Raw genomic sequence first — 23,425 nt, 5'->3', positions numbered from 1 at the left:
AAGCTAAACGGGGTTTACTGTAGCGGACCTCTTTCCTCTACGCAGACAGCCGCACTGTTTCGACCAGGCTCGTTTACTACACCAGTTTGCTTGTTTATTCTGTTACTGTAGTTGCTTTTTACCTAAGACTACTCTTGGCTAATAATTGCAGTATGTTAGTCATGTGTACTACCAATAACGTGTGTATTGTCAGCATTGCTTACACGTTGACGTGGGTAGCGAGTCCAATAGAAAGTATTTGTGACTGGACCGTGTTGGAGGTTGGTGCCGGCAGAGACCACTTCACTCACAGATACAACAGTAACCAGATCATTTCCGATAGAGATTTAATCCTGTCTAGTTACGTTGATTCTCTTGTCCGCCAATGCGAGATATTTGGCCGCAGAATAAACTGCATTCGGGTATGATCAAATCTGGCATATTACACACAGTCTATGGACATTCCTCTCACATCACACCGTTGTATGGAAGCATCACACACACACACACACACACACACACACACACACACACACAGGGAGGATCTCAACTGCAGACTCCTCGCGTCCTCTCTCCTCATAATTCAATCCAATTATTTGCTTGGGAAACGTGTTGCATTGCCAAAGCAAGTGAAATAAGAAAAAGTGAAAAGACGAAACCTCAACAAAAAAAACATTCGAATTTAACAGTAAATATTGTGCTCAAAAAGCTGAAAAATATATAGACATTTCAAGTGTTATCAGCTATGTACAGTGTTTTAGCAATGTGCAAATAATCTCTGAGTAGTTGAGGGGTTCAGTGGTGGAATATTGGAATCGAGGTGGTTGTAGAATTTAACAGCTCTTTTCGGATTTTGATAACTAGCGGGTAAAGTCCTAATTCTGCTCGGTATGGATTGTTTGGGGTTTTGTGTTGTATACAAAGCATTTATATATTTTTTTATTTAACTAGGCAAGTCAGTTAAGAACAAATTCTTATTTACAATGACGGCCTACACCGGCCAAAGCCGAACGATGCTGGGCCAATTGTGCGCCGCCCTATGGGACTCCCAATCACAGTGGGTTGTGATACAGCCTGCAATCGAACCAGGGTGTCTCTAGTGATGCCTCTTGCACTGAGATGCAGTGCCTTAGACCGCTGTGCCACTCGGGAGCCCAAGTATATTTTTTGCAGAATTCTGCATGCAATCTCAATTGGGTGTTTGTCCCATTTTATGAATTCTTGGTTGGTGAGTGGACCCCAGACTAGAGGTCGACCGATTAATTGGAATGGCTGATTAATTAGGGCTGATATCAAGTGTTCATAACAATCGGTATTTTTGGACACCGATTTGCCGATTTAAAAATGTAAAATAATAATCATTTTTAATTAAAAAAAAATATATATATTTTTTACACCTTTTATTTAAGTAGGAAAGTCAGTTAAGAACACATTCTTATCTTCAATGACGGCCTAGGAACGGTGGGTTAACTGCCTTGTTCAGGGGCAGAACGACAGAATTTTACCTTGTCAGCTCGGGGGTTTGAACTTGCAACCTTCCAGTTACTAGTCCAACTCTCTAACCACCTGCCTTACATTGCACTCCACGAGGAGCCTGCGTGGCAGGCTGACTACCTGTTACGCGAGGGCAGCAAGAAGCCAAGGTAAGTTGCTAGCTAGCATTAAACTTATAAAAACAATCAATCTTAACATAATCACTAGTTAACTACACATGGTTGATGATATTACTAGTTTATCTAGCGTGTCCTGCTTTGCATATAATCGATGCGGTTCCTGTTAATTTCTCATCGAATCACAGCCTACTTCGACAAACGGGTGATGATTTAACAAGCGCATTTTCGATAAAAGCACTGTCGTTGCACCAATGTGTACCTAACCATAAACATCAATGCCTTTCTTTAAAATCAATACACAAGTATATATTTTTAAACCTGCATATTTAGTTAATATTGCCTGCTACCATGAATTTCTTATAACTAGGGAAATTGTGTCACTTCTCTTGCGTTCCATGCAAGCAGAGTCAGGGTATATGCAGCAGTTTGGGCCGCTGCATTTATTCCTAACAAAGGCCGTAATTAATTTGCCAGAATTGTACATAATTATGACATAACATAGAAGGTTGTGCAATGTTACAGCAATATTTAGACTTATGGATGCCACCCGTTAGATAAAATACGGAACGGTTTTGTTTTCGAAATGACAGTTTCCGGATTCGACCATATTAATGACCAAAGGCTCGTATTTCTGTGTGTTATCATGTTATAAATAAGTCTATGATTTGATATTTGATAGAGCAGTCTGACTGAACGATGGTAGGCAGCAGCAGGCTCGTAAGCATTCATTCAAAGAGCACTTTCGTGCGTTTGCCAGCAGCTCTTCGCAATTCTTCAAGCATTGCGCTGTTTATGACTTCAAGCCTATCAACTCCCGAGATTAGGCTGGTGTAACCAATGTGAAATGGCTAGCTAGCTAGTTAGCGTTTCAAACATCACTCGCTCTGGTGTTCCCCTTGCTCTGCATGGGTAACGCTGCTTTGAGGGTGGCTGTTGTCGTTGTGTTCCTGGTTCGAGCCCAGGTAGCAGCGAGTAGAGGGATGGAAGCTATACTGTTACACTGGCAATACTGATGTGCCTATAAGAACATCCAATAGTCAAAGGTATATGAAATACAAATCGTATAGAGAGAAATAATCCTATAAATACTATATTAACTACAACCTAAAACTTCTTACCTGGGAATATTGAAGACTCATGTTAAAAGGAACCGCTAGCTTTCGTAAGTTCTAGTGTTCTGAGCAAGGAACTCAAATGTTAGCTTTTTTCATGGCTAAAATTGCACTTTTACTTCTCCAACACTTTGTTTTTGCATTATTTAAACCAAATGGAACGTTTCATTATTTACTTGAGGCTAAATAGATTTTATTGATGTATTATATTAAGTTAAAATAAGTGTTCATTCAGTATTGTTGTAATTGTCATTATTACAAATAAATACATAAAAAAAAAAAGATTAATCGGTATCGGCTTTTTTGGTCCTCCAATAATCGGTATTGGCGTTGAAAAATCATAATCGGTCGACCTCTACCCCAGACCTCACAACTGTTGTCTTTACAATGGATTAAGTGATATATGACATGCTATTTTATCAAATAAATTCTCCGTAATTAATATTACCTGTTTAAACTAATCATGTAAATGTAATTAACTAGAGAGTCGGGGCACCACGGAAGAATGTTAATAGAGCTGTTGTCTTCCGAATAAACTCTTAAAGACCTGGTAATATTTTACATCAATAGCAGTCAATATTAATCGTCACCTTAATTCAGTCTCATCTGAAAGTTGTACATTTCTTGGAACCCTGGCCAACAAGTTGAATCAGCAATACAACATTTGGTTTAATTATTTATTTACTAAATACCTACATAATCACACAGAATTACACATACACAGGATGGATCATACATTGATTACAAATTTTGTTATAAAAGAAAACGTCCCTGGCAGACGAAGCCGATATGACGGCTGGTTACACAAAGAAAGGGGGTTGGGTTTGAATAAAAGCGCGGGAAGACTGAGGAACAAAAGGATTGGGTCTCTATCGGACCATATGAAGCTATACTATCGTAAATACAGAATCTCATGCATTCTAAATTACCGCCCATTCGGAAAAGGAAAATGCAAGAAATATATTTACTCTGAGCTGCGCTTCGATAGATTGGTCAAAGATGGAAGGCTGGGTTGCCCAGCAGAGATCTCCCTTGTCCTTTAAAGAATATTTCTGGGCGGATACATTGTAGTCTGTCATCTTGTGGTAGAACGATTACGTTGTAGTACCATGTCTTTCTGAAGAGATTGTATGTCCTTTCCTAGCCCACATTTACAGCCGCTGTTGCTAACTCAACGTCTAGGATGTATCACTTCTTTAGTGAATAAGAGTTCAAAGTTCATACCAAGTTGCCATACTTTAAGCTCATGCTATATTCTGGCTGGTGTAGTCAAATTCATCCTTCCAGCATGTCGATCATCACCTCCATGTTGAAATTCGCCCTTCTAAACGAATGGACAGCAGTCCTCACGTCGTCGGGAACACAATGTTAATTTAGCTTGGTTGTAGTTGTTCAATCAGAGCTGAGGTTGGTTTAGTCCTGGATCACGGAGGCTCATACAGAAATGGCCACTGATTTCACTTATGAAAACTATTCTCTCATTTTAAAAACTAAAATTAAATATTTTCACAAATAGTTGAATATTTCAACATTTAAATTGTACAACAATTCCATGTGAATCTGATAACTAGAATGTGTAGACTTTCCAGTTTGTCGTCCTGTCATCAGTAATAATGTCCCAGACAACAACTGATCTGACATCATATTCTTTAAGTACCAACTGATATTTTCAACTGGTTGGATTACCTAGAGATGGTTCTTTTCCCCAACATGTTGATGTTACAATACTCTCTCTATGTTAACAAAGGGCTTTCCAAGGGTCCATTCTGTAGAGTGGAGAGAAAAAGGGGGGAAGGTATTTATGGGGGGGGGTCATAAACCTCCCCCAACAGGGCAACGTCATGACACAACCATAGAGGGCAATGGGTTCTAGAACTGATTGAATCATTTTAGCCAGATCCTCATTGGGATGTTGACTTTTTTCTGTTCTTTTTGATGGCATAGAAGACCCTTCAGATTCTGTTAGGGTGGGATCGGGTGCTGCAGACTGTTCTAGTGCCCTCTCCAATTCATTGATCTATGGAAGCGGGTGGGGCTCAAGCTGCATCCAAATCTCACCCAACAGCCCAGAGGAAAGAAATCTGTGTGTTTTATGCCAATTTCAACAGCACACTTTTTGTTTGTGTACATGAATCTTCTGATGACGTATGTTTTTCCCCCAACAACTTTCCATCAATTTGTTTAGCAGACCCTCATGCCAAATTGAGTCAAAAGCTTTCTTGAAATCAACAAAACTTGAAGACTTTGCTTTTGTTTGTTTGTCTATGTAACGGTATAGCTTCCGTCCCTCTCCTCACCCCTACCTGGGCTTAAACCAGGGACCCTCTCCTCACCCCTACCTGGGCTTAAACCAGGGACCCTCTCCTCACCCCTACCTGGGCTTAAACCAGGGACCTTCTCCTCACCCCTACCTGGGCTTAAACCAGGGACCCTCTCCTCACCCTTACCTGGGTTTAAACCAGGGACCCTCTCCTCACCCCTACCTGGGCTTAAACCAGGGACCCTCTCCTCACCCCTACCTGGGTTTAAACCAGGGACCCACTCCTCACCCCTACCTGGGCTTAAACCAGGGACCCTCTGAAAACATCAAAAACCGACACCCACGAAGCATCGTTACCCATCGCTCCACAAAACCCGGGGAACAACTACTTCAATGTCTCAGAGCGAGTGACGTCACCAATTGAAACGCTATTAGCTAGCTAACTAGCTAGCCATTTCACATCGGTTGCATCTATAAGGGTGTGCAGATTGTATACATGGTCTGTCGTACGTTATTTTCATAAGAATTAAATTTGACATTTGCTCAGGACATTGTTTTCACTGAGGAAATGTTGGAGTCTGCTGTTGATGATACTGCAGAGGATTTTTATGAAATTGCTGTTGACTCAGATTCCACTGTAATTTTTAGGGCCAGATTTCTCAAAACCCATTGGCTGAAATAGCCAAAGGTCCCTCCCCTCTGACCTTCTCCTCCAGTGGGTTTTGAGAAGGAGGTGAGGGGAGAGTACACGAGGATTGAGATTCTACTAGGAGCATCAATCACAACAACTGAGGTAACATTAGTTTTGTATTGGATTTTCCTCCCCTGATTCAGTATATATAATTGTCATAGTCATGACACACTGCTAAGAGACTCCATGAGTAAGTAACCCTGTACTGATAGTGCAGTCTGGTAGACTTTAGCCTGGTTTGGGCTGCTAACTGAAAAACACAGTCTGGTAGACTTTAGCCTGGTTTGTACTGATAGTGCAGTCTGGTAGACTAGCCTGGTTTGTACTGATAGTGCAGTCTGGTAGACTAGCCTGGTTTGTACTGATAGTGCAGTCTGGTAGACTTTAGCCTGGTTTGGGCTGATAGCTGAAAAACACAGTCTGGTAGACTTTAGCCTGGTTTGGGCTGATAGCTGAAAAACACAGTTTGTTTGGTTTGTGATGGTCTGTCCTAACTCCCCCAGTTCTCTAAGCTGACCTCTTCAACCTTGTCTGCGTCCCAAATGTCACCCTATTCCCATTAGTACTGTTGTTAAAAGCAGTGCTGTACAACAGGAATAAGGAGTCATTTGGGACTAAAACCTCTCCAGAACACACCCCAACTCCCTCTTAAATGTTTAGGCTGCAGGCTTTTAAACCTTTTAAACCTTTTAAACCTTTTAAACCTTTTAAACCTTTTAAACCTTTTAAACCTCAGACCTTCAACAGTTGGATATATTTTTTGAATGTGGTTTAAGCATCTAGGATAGCGTTGTCTTAGTTTTTCCTGATGATGCTCTCCACTGCATTCAGAAAGCAAGTCAAGTACCTTGACTTTTCCCAATGTTGTTACGTTACAGCCTTATTCTAACGTGGATTAAAACAAAACAATTATCTCATCTTCTTGGGTATGACACTACAAGCTTGACACACCTGTATTTGGGGAGTTTCTCCCATTCTTCTCTGCAGATCCTCTCAAGCTCTGTCAGGTTGGATGGGGAGTGTTGCTGCACAGCTAATTTCGAACATCTCTGGAGAGACCTGATCGGGTTCAAGTCCGGGCTCTGGCTGGGCCACTCAAGGACATTCAGACTTGTTCCCATGCCACTCCTGTGTTGTCTACTGTAGTGTAGTGAGTCAATGGGCTAGTGTAGTGTAGTGAGTCAATGGTCTACTGTAGTGTAGTGAGTTGATGTTGTAGCGTAGTGACTCGAGTCGGTGGTCTAGTGTAGTGTAGTGAGTCGGTGGTCTAGTGTAGTGTAGTGAGTCGATGGTCTAGTGTAGTGAGTCGATGGTCTAGTGTAGTGAGTCGATGGTCTAGTGTAGTGTAGTGAGTCGATGGTCTAGTGTAGTGTAATGAGTCGATGGTCTAGTGTAGTGTAGTGAGTCGATGGTCTACTGTAGTGTAGTGAGTCGATGGTCTACTGTAGTGTAGTGAGTCGATGTTGTAGTGTAGTGACGTGAGTCGATGGTGTAGTGAGTCGATGGTCTACTGTAGTGTAGTGAGTCGATGGTCTACTGTAGTGAGTCGATGGTCTAGTGTAGTGAGTCGGTGGTCTAGTGTAGTGAGTCGATGGTCTACTGTAGTGTAGTGAGTCGATGGTCTACTGTAGTGAGTCGAGTCGGTGGTCTAGTGTAGTGAGTCGATGGTCTACTGTAGTGAGTCGAGTCGGTGGTCTAGTGTAGTGAGTCAATGGTCTACTGTAGTGTAGTGAGTCGGTGGTCTAGTGTAGTGAGTCGGTGGTCTAGTGTAGTGAGTCGGTGGTCTAGTGTAGTGAGTCGGTGGTCTAGTGTAGTGAGTCGGTGGTCTAGTGTAGTGAGTCGGTGGTCTAGTGTAGTGAGTCGGTGGTCTAGTGTAGTGAGTCGGTGGTCTAGTGTAGTGAGTCGGTGGTCTAGTGTAGTGAGTCGGTGGTCTAGTGTAGTGAGTCAATGGTCTACTGTAGTGTAGTGAGTCGATGGTCTACTGTAGTGTAGTGAGTCAAGTCGATGGTTGTGTAACCTCAGTGTAGAGTGTAGGGGAGGCAGGTAGCCTAGTGGCTAGAGTGTAGAGGCGGCAGGTAGTCTAGTGGTTAGAGGCGGCAGGTAGTCTAGTGGTTAGAGGCGGCAGGTAGTCTAGTGGTTAGAGGCGGCAGGTAGTCTAGTGGTTAGAGGCGGCAGGTAGTCTAGTGGTTAGAGGCGGCAGGTAGTCTAGTGGTTAGAGGCGGCAGGTAGTCTAGTGGTTAGAGGCGACAGGTAGCCTAGTGATTAGAGGCGACAGGTAGCCTAGTGGTTAGAGAGGCAGGTAGCCTAGTGGTTAGAGTGTAGGGGAAGCAGGTAGCCTAGTGGTTAGAGTGTAGGGGAGGCAGGTAGCCTAGTGGTTAGAGTGTAGGGGAGGCAGGTAGCCTAGTGGTTAGAGTGTAGGGGAGGCAGGTAGCCTAGTGGTTAGAGTGTAGAGGCGGCAGGTAGCCTAGTGGTTAGAGTGTAGGAGAGGCAGGTAGCCTTGTGGTTAGAGGTGGCAGGTAGCCTAGTGGTTAGAGAGGCAGGTAGCCTAGTGGTTAGAGAGGCAGGTAGCCTAGTGGTTAGAGAGGCAGGTAGCCTAGTGGTTAGAGAGGCAGGTAGCCTAGTGGTTAGAGTGTAGGTGCGGCAGGTAGCTTCGTGGTTAGAGGTGGCAGGTAGCCTAGTGGTTAGAGAGGCAGGTAGCCTAGTGGTTAGAGAGGCAGGTAGCCTAATGGTTAGAGAGGCAGGTAGCCTAGTGGTTAGAGAGGCAGGTAGCCTAGTGGTTAGAGAGGCAGGTAGCCTAGTGGTTAGAGAGGCAGGTAGCTTAGTGGTTAGAGAGGCAGGTAGCCTAGTGGTTAGAGAGGCAGGTAGCCTAGTGGTTAGAGAGGCAGGTAGCCTAGTGGTTAGAGTGTAGAGGTGGCAGGTAGCCTAGTGGTTAGAGAGGCAGGTAGCCTAGTGGTTAGAGAGGCAGGTAGCCTAGTGGTTAGAGTGTAGGGGCGGCAGGGTAGCCTAGTGGTTAGAGTGTAGAGGAGGCAGGGTAGCCTAGTGGTTAGAGTGTAGGGGCGGCAGGGTAGCCTAGTGGTTAGAGTGTAGAGGAGGCAGGGTAGCCTAGTGGTTACAGTGTAGAGGTGGCAGGTAGTCTAGTGGTTAGAGTGTAGAGGTGGCAGGTAGCCTAGTGGTTAGAGTGTAGAGGAGGCAGGTAGCCTAGTGGTTAGAGTGTAGAGGAGGCAGGTAGCCTAGTGGTTAGAGTGTAGAGGAGGCAGGTAGCCTAGTGGTTAGAGTGTAGAGGTGGCAGGTAGCCTAGTGGTTAGAGTGTAGAGGTGGCAGGTAGCCTAGTGGTTAGAGTGTAGAGGTGGCAGGTAGCCTAGTGGTTAGAGTGTAGAGGTGGCAGGTAGCCTAGTGGTTAGAGTGTAGAGGTGGCAGGTAGCCTAGTGGTTAGAGTGTAGAGGTGGCAGGTAGCCTAGTGGTTAGAGTGTAGAGGTGTCAGGTAGACTAGTGGTTAGAGTGTATGTGCGGCAGGTAGTCTAGTGGTTAGAGTGTAGAGGCGGCAGGTAGCCTAGTGGTTAGAGTGTAGAGGCGGCAGGTAGCCTTGTGGTTAGAGTGTAGAGGCGGCAGGAAGCCTTGTGGTTAGAGTGTAGGGGAGGCAGGTAGCCTAGTGGTTAGAGTGTAGAGGTGGCAGGTAGCCTAGTGGTTAGAGTGTAGAGGTGGCAGGTAGTCTAGTGGTTAGAGTGTAGGGGAGGCAGGTAGTCTAGTGGTTAGAGTGTAGAGGCGGCAGGTAGCCTAGTGGTTAGAGTGTAGAGGTGGCAGGTAGACTAGTGGTTAGAGTGTAGGGGAGGCAGGTAGCCTAGTGGTTAGAGTGTAGCTTGTGGCAGGTAGCCTAGTGGTTAGAGTGTAGGGGAGGCAGGTAGCCTAGTGGATAGAGTGTAGAGGCGGCAGGTAGTCTAGTGGTTAGAGGCGGCAGGTAGTCTAGTGGTTAGAGGCGGCAGGTAGCCTAGTGGTTAGAGAGGCAGGTAGCCTAGTGGTTAGAGTGTAGGGGAGGCAGGTAGCCTAGTGGTTAGAGTGTAGGGGAGGCAGATAGCCTAGTGGTTAGAGTGTAGGGGAGGCAGGTAGCCTAGTGGTTAGAGTGTAGGGGAGGCAGGTAGCCTAGTGGTTAGAGTGTAGGGGAGGCAGGTAGCCTAGTGGTTAGAGTGTAGGGGAGGCAGGTAGCCTAGTGGTTAGAGTGTAGGGGAGGCAGGTAGCCTCATGGTTAGAGTGTAGGTGCGGCAGGTAGCTTCGTGGTTAGAGGTGGCAGGTAGCCTAGTGGTTAGAGAGGCAGGTAGCCTAGTGGTTAGAGAGGCAGGTAGCCTAGTGGTTAGAGAGGCAGGTAGCCTAGTGGTTAGAGAGGCAGGTAGCCTAGTGGTTAGAGAGGCAGGTAGCCTAGTGGTTAGAGAGGCAGGTAGCCTAGTGGTTAGAGAGGCAGGTAGCCTAGTGGTTAGAGAGGCAGGTAGCCTAGTGGTTAGAGAGGCAGGTAGCCTAGTGGTTAGAGAGGCAGGTAGCCTAGTGGTTAGAGAGGCAGGTAGCCTAGTGGTTAGAGAGGCAGGTAGCCTAGTGGTTAGAGAGGCAGGTAGCCTAGTGGTTAGATTGTAGGGGAGGCAGGTAGCCTAGTGGTTATAGTGTAGGGTAAGCAGGTAGCCTAGTGGTTAGAGAGGCAGGTAGCCTAGTGGTTAGAGAGGCAGGTAGCCTAGTGGTTAGAGAGGCAGGTAGCCTAGTGGTTAGAGCGTTGGGCCAGTAACCGAAAGGTTGCTGGATCGAATCCCTGAGCTGACAAGGTAAAAATCTGTTGTTCTGCCCCGGTAGGCTGTCAATGTTAAGTAAAGATAAATAAATCAAGATAAAATAACCATTATCAAGCTTCTGTAGTTCCCCAGAACAGTTGATCCAGTCACGTGTTTGTAAACACCTGGAGAAAACAGGAGTGGGGATCAGAGATGCACTACTATAGACCAGAGCCCTATTCCAGTGTCACATGAAATACATCAGTGCACATTGGCAGAAAATAAATATGTTTTCATCAGACGACAACAGAAATGTCACTTGGCTGCCAGCCACACAATTAAAAAGCAAGGTATTTTTTTATATCCTAATGTTTAGCTTAAAGTTAATCTTGCATTTTACCAGAGAATAGTAGGCTGGCTACACCAGAGAATAGTAGGCTGGCTACACCGTAGAATAGTAGGCTGGCTACACCAGAGAATACTAGGCTGGCTACACCAGAGAATAGTAGGCTGGCAGGTAACACCAGAGAATATTAAGCTGGCTACACCAGAGAACAGTAGGCTGGCTACACCAGAGAATAGTAGACTGGCTACACCAGAGAAAAGTAGGCTGGCTACACCAGAGAAAAGTAGGCTGGCTACACCAGAGAATAGTAGGCTGGCTACACCAGAGAATAGTAGGCTGGCTACACCAGAGAATAGTAGGCTGGCTACACCAGAGAATAGTAGACTGGCTACACCAGAGAATAGTAGGCTGGCTGGCTACACCGGAGAATAGTAGGCTGGCTGGCTACACCGGAGAATAGTAGGCTGGCTGGCTACACCAGAGAATAGTAGGCTGGCTGGCTACACCGGAGAATAGTAGGCTGGCTGGCTACACCGGAGAATAGTAGGCTGGCTGGCTACACCAGAGAATAGTAGGCTGGCTGGCTACACAAGAGAATAGTAGGCTGGCTGGCTACACCAGAGAATAGTAGGCTGGCTGGCTACACCAGAGAATAGTAGGCTGGCTGGCTACACCAGAGAATAGTAGGCTGGCTGGCTACACCAGAGAATATTAGGCTGGCTGGCTACACCAGAGAATAGTAGGCTGGCTGGCTGGCTACACCAGAGAATAGTAGACTGGCTACACCAGAGTATAGTAGGCTGGCTACACCAGAGAAAAGTAGGCTGGCTACACCGGAGAATAGTAGGCTGGCTACAACGGAGAATAGTAGGCTGGCTACAACGGAGAAAAGTAGGCAGACTGGCTACACCAGAGAATAGTAGGCTGGCTACACCGGAGAACAGTAGGCTGGCTACAACGGAGAAAAGTAGGCTGGCTACACCAGAGAATAGTAAGCTGGCTACACCAGAGAATAGTAGGCTGGCTACACCAGAGAATAGTAGGCTGGCTACACCAGAGAATAGTAGGCTGGCTACACCAGAGAATAGTAGGCTGGCAGGTAACACCAGAGAATATTAAGCTGGCTACACCAGGGAATAGTAGGCTGGCTACACCGGAGAATAGTAGGCTGGCTACACCAGAGAATAGTAGGCTGGCTACACCGGAGAATAGTAGGCTGGCTACAACGGAGAATAGTAGGCTGGCTACACCGGAGAATAGTAGGCTGGCTACACCAGATAATAGTAGGCTGGCTACACCGGAGAATAGTAGGCTGGCTACACCGGAGAATAGTAGGCTGGCTACAACGGAGAATAGTAGGCTGGCTACACCGGAGAATAGTAGGCTGGCTACACCAGAGAATAGTAGGCTGGCTACACCAGAGAATAGTAGGCTGGCTACACCAGAGAATAGTAGGCTGGCTACACCAGAGAATAGTAGGCTGGCTACACCAGATAATAGTAGGCTGGCTACACCAGAGAATAGTAGGCTGGCTACACCAGAGAACAGTAGGCTGGCTACACCAGAGAATAGTAGGCTGGCTGGCTACACCAGAGAATAGTAGGCTGGCTGGCTACACCAGAGAATAGTAGGCTGGCTGGCTACACCAGAGAATATTAGGCTGGCTGGCTACACCAGAGAATAGTAGGCTGGCTGGCTGGCTACACCAGAGAATAGTAGACTGGCTACACCAGAGTATAGTAGGCTGGCTACACCAGAGAAAAGTAGGCTGGCTACACCGGAGAATAGTAGGCTGGCTACAACGGAGAATAGTAGGCTGGCTACAACGGAGAAAAGTAGGCAGACTGGCTACACCAGAGAATAGTAGGCTGGCTACACCGGAGAACAGTAGGCTGGCTACAACGGAGAAAGTAGGCTGGCTACACCAGAGAATAGTAAGCTGGCTACACCAGAGAATAGTAGGCTGGCTACACCAGAGAATAGTAGGCTGGCTACACCAGAGAATAGTAGGCTGGCTACACCAGAGAATAGTAGGCTGGCAGGTAACACCAGAGAATATTAAGCTGGCTACACCAGGGAATAGTAGGCTGGCTACACCGGAGAATAGTAGGCTGGCTACACCAGAGAATAGTAGGCTGGCTACACCGGAGAATAGTAGGCTGGCTACAACGGAGAATAGTAGGCTGGCTACACCGGAGAATAGTAGGCTGGCTACACCAGATAATAGTAGGCTGGCTACACCGGAGAATAGTAGGCTGGCTACACCGGAGAATAGTAGGCTGGCTACAACGGAGAATAGTAGGCTGGCTACACCGGAGAATAGTAGGCTGGCTACACCAGAGAATAGTAGGCTGGCTACACCAGAGAATAGTAGGCTGGCTACACCAGAGAATAGTAGGCTGGCTACACCAGAGAATAGTAGGCTGGCTACACCAGATAATAGTAGGCTGGCTACACCAGAGAATAGTAGGCTGGCTACACCAGAGAATAGTAGGCTGGCTACACCAGAGAACAGTAGGCTGGCTACACCAGAGAACAGTAGGCTGGCTACACCAGAGAACAGTAGGCTGGCTACAACGAATAAAAGTAGGCTGGCTACACCAGAGAATAGTAGGCTGGCTACACCAGAGAATAGTAGGCTGGCTACACCAGAGAATAGTAGGCTGGCTGGCTACACCGGAGAATAGTAGGCTGGCTACACCAGAGAATAGTAGGCTGGCTACACCAGAGAATAGTAGGCTGGCTACACCAGAGAAAAGTAGGCTGGCTACACCAGAGAAAAGTAGGCTGGCTACACCAGAGAAAAGTAGGCTGGCTACACCAGAGAATAGTAGGCTGGCTACACCAGAGAATAGTAGGCTGGCTGGCTACACCAGAGAATAGTAGACTGGCTACACCAGAGAATAGTAGGCTGGCTACACCAGATAATAGTAGGCTGGCTGGCTACACCAGAGAATAGTAGGCTGGCTACACCAGAGAATTTTAGGCTGGCTACACCAGAGAATAGTAGGCTGGCTACACCAGAGAATAGTAGGCTGGCTGGCTACACCAGAGAATAGTAGGCTGGCTGGCTACACCAGAGAATAGTAGGCTGGCTACAACGGAGAAAAGTAGGCTGGCTACACCAGAGAATAGTAGGCCGGCTACACCAGAGAATAGTAGGCTGGCTACACCAGAGAATAGTAGGCTGGCTACACCAGAGAATGGTAGGCTGGCTACACCAGAGAATAGTAGGCTGGCAGGTAACACCAGAGAATATTAAGCTGGCTACACCAGGGAATAGTAGGCTGGCTACACCGGAGAATAGTAGGCTGGCTACACCAGAGAATACTAGGCTGGCTACACCAGAGAATAGTAGGCTGGCAGGTAACACCAGAGAATATTAAGCTGGCTACACCAGAGAACAGTAGGCTGGCTACACCAGAGAATAGTAGACTGGCTACACCAGAGAAAAGTAGGCTGGCTACACCAGAGAAAAGTAGGCTGGCTACACCAGAGAATAGTAGGCTGGCTACACCAGAGAATAGTAGGCTGGCTACACCAGAGAATAGTAGGCTGGCTACACCAGAGAATAGTAGACTGGCTACACCAGAGAATAGTAGGCTGGCTGGCTACACCGGAGAATAGTAGGCTGGCTGGCTACACCGGAGAATAGTAGGCTGGCTGGCTACACCAGAGAATAGTAGGCTGGCTGGCTACACCGGAGAATAGTAGGCTGGCTGGCTACACCGGAGAATAGTAGGCTGGCTGGCTACACCAGAGAATAGTAGGCTGGCTGGCTACACAAGAGAATAGTAGGCTGGCTGGCTACACCAGAGAATAGTAGGCTGGCTGGCTACACCAGAGAATAGTAGGCTGGCTGGCTACACCAGAGAATATTAGGCTGGCTGGCTACACCAGAGAATAGTAGGCTGGCTGGCTGGCTACACCAGAGAATAGTAGACTGGCTACACCAGAGTATAGTAGGCTGGCTACACCAGAGAAAAGTAGGCTGGCTACACCGGAGAATAGTAGGCTGGCTACAACGGAGAATAGTAGGCTGGCTACAACGGAGAAAAGTAGGCAGACTGGCTACACCAGAGAATAGTAGGCTGGCTACACCGGAGAACAGTAGGCTGGCTACAACGGAGAAAAGTAGGCTGGCTACACCAGAGAATAGTAAGCTGGCTACACCAGAGAATAGTAGGCTGGCTACACCAGAGAATAGTAGGCTGGCTACACCAGAGAATAGTAGGCTGGCTACACCAGAGAATAGTAGGCTGGCAGGTAACACCAGAGAATATTAAGCTGGCTACACCAGGGAATAGTAGGCTGGCTACACCGGAGAATAGTAGGCTGGCTACACCAGAGAATAGTAGGCTGGCTACACCGGAGAATAGTAGGCTGGCTACAACGGAGAATAGTAGGCTGGCTACACCGGAGAATAGTAGGCTGGCTACACCAGATAATAGTAGGCTGGCTACACCAGAGAATAGTAGGCTGGCTACACCGGAGAATAGTAGGCTGGCTACAACGGAGAATAGTAGGCTGGCTACACCGGAGAATAGTAGGCTGGCTACACCAGAGAATAGTAGGCTGGCTACACCAGAGAATAGTAGGCTGGCTACACCAGAGAATAGTAGGCTGGCTACACCAGATAATAGTAGGCTGGCTACACCAGAGAATAGTAGGCTGGCTACACCAGAGAATAGTAGGCTGGCTACACCAGAGAACAGTAGGCTGGCTACACCAGAGAACAGTAGGCTGGCTACACCAGAGAACAGTAGGCTGGCTACAACGAATAAAAGTAGGCTGGCTACACCAGAGAATAGTAGGCTGGCTACACCAGAGAATAGTAGGCTGGCTACACCAGAGAATAGTAGGCTGGCTGGCTACACCGGAGAATAGTAGGCTGGCTACACCAGAGAATAGTAGGCTGGCTACACCAGAGAATAGTAGGCTGGCTACACCAGAGAAAAGTAGGCTGGCTACACCAGAGAAAAGTAGGCTGGCTACACCAGAGAAAAGTAGGCTGGCTACACCAGAGAATAGTAGGCTGGCTACACCAGAGAATAGTAGGCTGGCTGGCTACACCAGAGAATAGTAGACTGGCTACACCAGAGAATAGTAGGCTGGCTACACCAGATAATAGTAGGCTGGCTGGCTACACCAGAGAATAGTAGGCTGGCTACACCAGAGAATTTTAGGCTGGCTACACCAGAGAATAGTAGGCTGGCTACACCAGAGAATAGTAGGCTGGCTGGCTACACCAGAGAATAGTAGGCTGGCTGGCTACACCAGAGAATAGTAGGCTGGCTACAACGGAGAAAAGTAGGCTGGCTACACCAGAGAATAGTAGGCTGGCTACACCAGAGAATAGTAGGCTGGCTACACCAGAGAATAGTAGGCTGGCTACACCAGAGAATAGTAGGCTGGCTACACCAGAGAATAGTAGGCTGGCAGGTAACACCAGAGAATATTAAGCTGGCTACACCAGGGAATAGTAGGCTGGCTACACCGGAGAATAGTAGGCTGGCTACACCAGAGAACAGTAGGCTGGCTACACCAGAGAATAGTAGACTGGCTACACCAGAGAATAGTAGACTGGCTACACCAGAGAAAAGTAGGCTGGCTACACCAGAGAATAGTAGGCTGGCTACACCAGAGAATAGTAGGCTGGCTACACCAGAGAATAGTAGGCTGGCTACACCAGAGAATAGTAGGCTGGCTACACCAGAGAATAGTAGGCTGGCTACACCAGAGAATAGTAGACTGGCTACACCAGAGAATAGTAGGCTGGCTGGCTACACCGGAGAATAGTAGGCTGGCTGGCTACACCGGAGAATAGTAGGCTGGCTGGCTACACCAGAGAATAGTAGGCTGGCTGGCTACACCGGAGAATAGTAGGCTGGCTGGCTACACCGGAGAATAGTAGGCTGGCTGGCTACACCAGAGAATAGTAGGCTGGCTGGCTACACCAGAGAATAGTAGGCTGGCTGGCTACACCAGAGAATAGTAGGCTGGCTGGCTACACCAGAGAATATTAGGCTGGCTGGCTACACCAGAGAATAGTAGGCTGGCTAGCTGGCTACACCAGAGAATAGTAGACTGGCTACACCAGAGTATAGTAGGCTGGCTACACCAGAGAAAAGTAGGCTGGCTACACCGGAGAATAGTAGGCTGGCTACAACGGAGAATAGTAGGCTGGCTACAACGGAGAAAAGTAGGCAGGCTGGCTACACCAGAGAATTGTAGGCTGGCTGGCTACACCAGAGAATATTAGGATGGCTGGCTACACCAGAGAATAGTAGACTGGCTACACCAGAGTATAGTAGGCTGGCTACACCAGAGAATAGTAGGCTGGCTACAACGGAGAATAGTAGGCTGGCTACACCGGAGAATAGTAGGCTGGCTACACCAGAGAATAGTAGGCTGGCTACACCAGAGAATAGTAGGCTGGCTACACCAGAGAATAGTAGGCTGGCTACACCAGAGAATAGTAGGCTGGCTACACCAGAGAATAGTAGGCTGGCTACACCAGAGAATAGTAGGCTGGCTACACCAGAGAACAGTAGGCTGGCTACAACGGAGAAAAGTAGGCTGGCTACACCAGAGAATAGTAAGCTGGCTACACCAGAGAATAGTAGGCTGGCTACACCAGAGAATAGTAGGCTGGCTACACCAGAGAATAGTAGGCTGGCTGGCTACACCGGAGAATAGTAGGCTGGCTACACCAGAGAATAGTAGGCTGGCTACACCAGAGAATAGTAGACTGGCTACACCAGAGAATAGTAGGCTGGCTACACCAGAGAATAGTAGGCTGGCTACACCAGAGAATAGTAGGCTGGCTACACCAGATAATAGTAGGCTGGCTACACCAGAGAAAAGTAGGCTGGCTACAACAGAGAATAGTAGGCTGGCTACACCGGAGAATAGTAGGCTGGCTACACCAGAGAATAGTAGGCTGGCTACACCAGAGAATAGTAGGCTGGCTACACCAGAGAATAGTAGGCTGGCTACACCAGAGAATAGTAGGCTGGCTACACCAGAGAAAAGTAGGCTGGCTACACCAGAGAAAAGTAGGCTGGCTACACCAGAGAAAAGTAGGCTGGCTACACCAGAGAATAGTAGGCTGGCTACACCAGAGAATAGTAGGCTGGCTGGCTACACCAGAGAATAGTAGGCTGGCTGGCTACACCAGAGAATAGTAGACTGGCTACACCAGAGAATAGTAGGCTGGCTACACCAGATAATAGTAGGCTGGCTGGCTACACCAGAGAATAGTAGGCTGGCTACACCAGAGAATTTTAGGCTGGCTACACCAGAGAATAGTAGGCTGGCTACACCAGAGAATAGTAGGCTGGCTGGCTACACCAGAGAATAGTAGGCTGGCTACAACGGAGAAAAGTAGGCTGGCTACACCAGAGAATAGTAGGCTGGCTACACCAGAGAATAGTAGGCTGGCTACACCAGAGAATATTAGGCTGGCTACACCAGAGAATAGTAGGCTGGCTACACCAGAGAATAGTAGGCTGGCTACACCAGAGAATAGTAGGCTGGATACGACGGAGAAAGTAGGCTGGCTACACCAGAGAATAGTAGGCTGGCTACACCAGAGAATAGTAGGCTGGCTACACCAGAGAATAGTAGGCTGGATACAACAGAGAACAGTAGGCTGGCTACACCAGAGAACAGTAGGCTGGCTACACCAGAGAATAGTAGGCTGGCTACACCAGAGAATAGTAGGCTGGCTACACCAGAGAATAGGAGGCTGGATACGACGGAGAAAAGTAGGCTGGCTACACCAGAGAATAGTAGGCTGGCTACACCAGAGAATAGTAGGCTGGCTACACCAGAGAATAGTAGGCTGGATACAACAGAGAACAGTAGGCTGGCTACACCAGAGAATAGTAGGCTGGCTACACCAGAGAATAGTAGGCTGGATACAACAGAGAACAGTAGGCTGGCTACAACGGAGAACAGTAGGCTGGCTACACCAGAGAATAGTAGGCTGGCTGGCTACACTAGAGAATAGTAGGCTGGCTACACCAGAGAATAGTAGGCTGGCTACACCAGAGAATAGTAGGCTGGCTACACCAGAGAAAAGTAGGCTGGCTACAACAGAGAATAGTAGGCTGGCTACACCGGAGAATAGTAGGCTGGCTACACCAGAGAATAGTAGGCTGGCTACACCAGAGAATAGTAGGCTGGATACAACAGAGAACAGTAGGCTGGCTACACCAGAGAATAGTAGGCTGGCTACACCAGAGAATAGTAGGCTGGATACAACAGAGAACAGTAGGCTGGCTACAACGGAGAACAGTAGGCTGGCTACACCAGAGAATAGTAGGCTGGCTGGCTACACTAGAGAATAGTAGGCTGGCTACACCAGAGAATAGTAGGCTGGCTACACCAGAGAATAGTAGGCTGGCTACACCAGAGAAAAGTAGGCTGGCTACAACAGAGAATAGTAGGCTGGCTACACCGGAGAATAGTAGGCTGGCTACACCAGAGAATAGTAGGCTGGCTACACCAGAGAATAGTAGGCTGGCTACACCAGAGAATAGTAGGCTGGCTACACCAGAGAATAGTAGGCTGGCTACACCAGAGAAAAGTAGGCTGGCTACACCAGAGAAAAGTAGGCTGGCTACACCAGAGAAAAGTAGGCTGGCTACACCAGAGAATAGTAGGCTGGCTACACCAGAGAATAGTAGGCTGGCTGGCTACACCAGAGAATAGTAGGCTGGCTGGCTACACCAGAGAATAGTAGACTGGCTACACCAGAGAATAGTAGGCTGGCTACACCAGATAATAGTAGGCTGGCTGGCTACACCAGAGAATAGTAGGCTGGCTACACCAGAGAATTTTAGGCTGGCTACACCAGAGAATAGTAGGCTGGCTACACCAGAGAATAGTAGGCTGGCTGGCTACACCAGAGAATAGTAGGCTGGCTACAACGGAGAAAAGTAGGCTGGCTACACCAGAGAATAGTAGGCTGGCTACACCAGAGAATAGTAGGCTGGCTACACCAGAGAATATTAGGCTGGCTACACCAGAGAATAGTAGGCTGGCTACACCAGAGAATAGTAGGCTGGCTACACCAGAGAATAGTAGGCTGGATACGACGGAGAAAAGTAGGCTGGCTACACCAGAGAATAGTAGGCTGGCTACACCAGAGAATAGTAGGCTGGCTACACCAGAGAATAGTAGGCTGGATACAACAGAGAACAGTAGGCTGGCTACACCAGAGAACAGTAGGCTGGCTACACCAGAGAATAGTAGGCTGGCTACACCAGAGAATAGTAGGCTGGCTACACCAGAGAATAGGAGGCTGGATACGACGGAGAAAGTAGGCTGGCTACACCAGAGAATAGTAGGCTGGCTACACCAGAGAATAGTAGGCTGGCTACACCAGAGAATAGTAGGCTGGATACAACAGAGAACAGTAGGCTGGCTACACCAGAGAATAGTAGGCTGGCTACACCAGAGAATAGTAGGCTGGATACAACAGAGAACAGTAGGCTGGCTACAACGGAGAACAGTAGGCTGGCTACACCAGAGAATAGTAGGCTGGCTGGCTACACTAGAGAATAGTAGGCTGGCTACACCAGAGAATAGTAGGCTGGCTACACCAGAGAATAGTAGGCTGGCTACAACGGAGAACAGTAGGCTAGCTACAACGGAGAACAGTAGCTCCACATCATTCTGAACGTTGTCTGCTGATAGAATACCTCTTCATGAATTGTCATTTCAGTGGAGAAGTGCAACTGAAGCACAACATTAGTCTGATGCTGAGCAGTAATTACAATAAGAAACATTTTAGAGCATAAGATATTTGTTATGCGTTTCATATTTATTTTTTTTGCTGTGTGAAAAATGCAGAATTCCTAATTTTAGGCAACCCCAAAGGTTAACTTTCTAGTTACCTTAGTAAGTGGCCGAATGAAGAAGGTGACGGGGGGCATCATCGTGTTAGCTTTCTGCCATGTTTGAGAAGTCAAAGCCCATTGGATGAGTTATCTGTACAGCTGCCACTGCTATCTTGATTTTCTGTTTTTCTTTTTGTTAGTTCTCGGCATGTCTGCTCCTCCCCCCTCTTCTCTGAGCAGGAAGGCCCGTTGCCCTAGCGACTCTAGACTCCACACAGACACAGCTCTTCCTTCAGACAAGCATGAGTCAACTCTGTTTGTTTGCACAATGTCTCTTGTTTATATTCTTGTTGTAAATGTGTACGCACCAAAAACGACATTAGGTAGCTCCTAACTATATATGTATAACTTTGGGCTGGATTGCCTGTCTGTCGGGACACCGAGTGGCCCAGCGGTCTAAGGCCCCGGTTCTAAGGCACGGGTTCCACTCCAGGCTGCATCACAGTGGTCTAAGGCCCCGGTTCCATTCCAGGCTGTATCCCAGCGGTCTAAGGCCCCGGTTCTAAGGCCCGGGTTCCACTCCAGGCTGCATCACAGCGGTCTAAGGCCCCGGTTCCATTTCTAGGATGTATCCCAGCGGTCTAAGGCCCTGGTTCTAAGGCCCTGGTTCTAAGGCCCTGGTTTCACTCCAGGCTGTATCCCAGCGGTCTAAGTCCCCGGTTCTAAGGCCCCGGTTCCACTCCAGGCTGTATCCCAGCGGTCTAAGGCCCCGGTTCCACTCCAGGCTGTATCCCAGCGGTCTAAAGCCCCGGTTCCACTCCAGGCTGTATCCCAGCGGTCTAAGGCCCCGGTTCCATTCCAGGCTGTATCCCAGCGGTCTAAGGCCCTGGTTCTAAGGCCCCGGTTCCATTCCAGGCTGTATCCCAGCGGTCTAAGGCCCCGGTTCCATTCCAGGCTGTATCCCAGCGGTCTAAGGCCCTGGTTCTAAGGCCCCGGTTCCATTCCAGGCTGTATCCCAGCGGTCTAAGGCCCTGGTTCTAAGGCCCCGGTTCCATTCCAGGCTGTATCCCAGCGGTCTAAGGCCCCGGTTCTAAGGCTCCGGTTCCATTCCAGGCTGTATCACAGCGGTCTAAGGCGAGGGGAGGCAGGGACAATTCCAGGGGCTCTGAAGGGCAGAAGAGGACTGAGACAGGACTAGGTTCTATCATGGGGCTCTAGAGGACAGGAAGTGGGAGCAGAGGAGAGAGGCAGGCAGCCCTGTTGGTCCATAAAGACACACTTCCAGGAAGTTGTTGTTTCCTGTCTTCCTGGTCTTATCCTGGCCATATATCACTGTCACCAGAGTAGTCTGGTGGGGTCCTGTCTTCCTGGTCTTATCCTGTCCATATCACCAGAGTAGTCTGGTGGGGTCCTGTCTTCCTGGTCTTATCCTGTCCATATCACCAGAGTAGTCTGGTGGGGTCCTGTCTTCCTGGTCTTATCCTGTCCATATCACCAGAGTAGTCTGGTGGGGTCCTGTCTTCCTGGTCTTATCCTGTCCATATCACCAGAGTAGTCTGGTGGGGTCCTGTCTTCCTGGTCTTATCCTGTCCATATCACCAGAGTAGTCTGGTGGGGTCCTGTCTTCCTGGTCTTATCCTGTCCATATCACCAGAGTAGTCTGGTGGGGTCCTGTCTTCCTGGTCTTATCAATGCATTCCTCACTCTTATCTGCAGAACTGACTGTTGATTACTGCACCAGTCTTAGATAGGAGGACCTCTGATCCTGACTAAGTGTCTTGAAACTTTGCCCAATTTCTCGCCCACATAGGCCTAAATGCTCCACATTTCCAGTAAACCCCGTCTCTCCATAGCCCTGGCATCTGGTCTGGTCAGGGAGGGAGGTGGGAAGGCTTTGCTTCCTCTCCAGCTTGGGGGGCAAAGGGGGGGGGGTCTCCACATTTCTTCTTTACGCCTACTCTCCATTGCCATGGCGTCTGGTTTGGGGGTTTCCTCTCCAGCTCGGCTAGAACGGGGGCTCCTCTCAACCTCTACATCTGTTTTAGGTTACCTCCCACTGGAGACTCCCACAGGTAATTGAAACCGGGCTGACTTGTTCTTGGGATGCTGGGAAAGAGGGACGGGGGTGTGGGGTTGAGATTGGAGAGGAGCTGTGTAGGTGTGGTACTCAGTGTTTGTGTGGTTGGTAACCAGGGAAACCACAGTGCAACAGAACACTTGATAGTTAGGCGCAGTACGTCCCAAATGGCACCCTATATTCTAAAGTAGTGCACTACATAGGGTATAGGGCTCTGGTCTATAGTAGTGCACTATATAGGGAATAGGGCTCTGGTCTATAGTAGTGCACTATATAGGGAATAGGGCTCTGGTCTATAGTAGTGTACTATATAGGGAATAGGGCTCTGGTCTATAGTAGTGCACTTAATAGGGAATAGGGTTCTGGTCTATAGTAGTGCACTATATAGGGAATAGGGCTCTGGTCTATAGTAGTGCACTATATAGGGAATAGGGCTCTGGTCTAAAGTAGTGCACTATATAGGGAATAGGGCTCTGGTCTATAGTAGTGCACTATATAGGGAATAGGGCTCTGGTCTATAGTAGTGTACTATATAGGGAATAGGGCTCTGGTCTATAGTAGTGCACTATATAGGGAATAGGGCTCTGGTCTAAAGTAGTGCACTATATAGGGAATAGGGCTCTGGTCTATAGTAGTGCACTATATAGGGAATAGGGCTCTGGTCTATAGTAGTGTACTATATAGGGAATAGGGCTCTGGTCTATAGTAGTGCACTTAATAGGGAATAGGGTTCTGGTCTATAGTAGTGCAC

General features: G+C 48.0%; 2 protein-coding genes across 4 annotated transcripts in view; both read left to right on the top strand.

Annotated features, from left to right (window-relative positions):
* LOC139403765 (nectin-3-like) overlaps positions 1-23,425 on the top strand; it is a 189,484-nt gene that overhangs the window by 35,836 nt on the left and 130,223 nt on the right. The gene's annotated exons all lie outside the window — the stretch shown is intronic.
* Positions 1-23,425, top strand: part of LOC139403703 (abl interactor 2-like) — a 64,012-nt gene that overhangs the window by 286 nt on the left and 40,301 nt on the right. The window lies entirely within an intron of this gene.

This window comes from Oncorhynchus clarkii, chromosome 3 (genome assembly GCF_045791955.1).
Source record: "Oncorhynchus clarkii lewisi isolate Uvic-CL-2024 chromosome 3, UVic_Ocla_1.0, whole genome shotgun sequence".
Lineage (NCBI taxonomy): Eukaryota > Metazoa > Chordata > Actinopteri > Salmoniformes > Salmonidae > Oncorhynchus > Oncorhynchus clarkii.
This window is presented reverse-complemented; position numbering and strand designations above follow the sequence as displayed.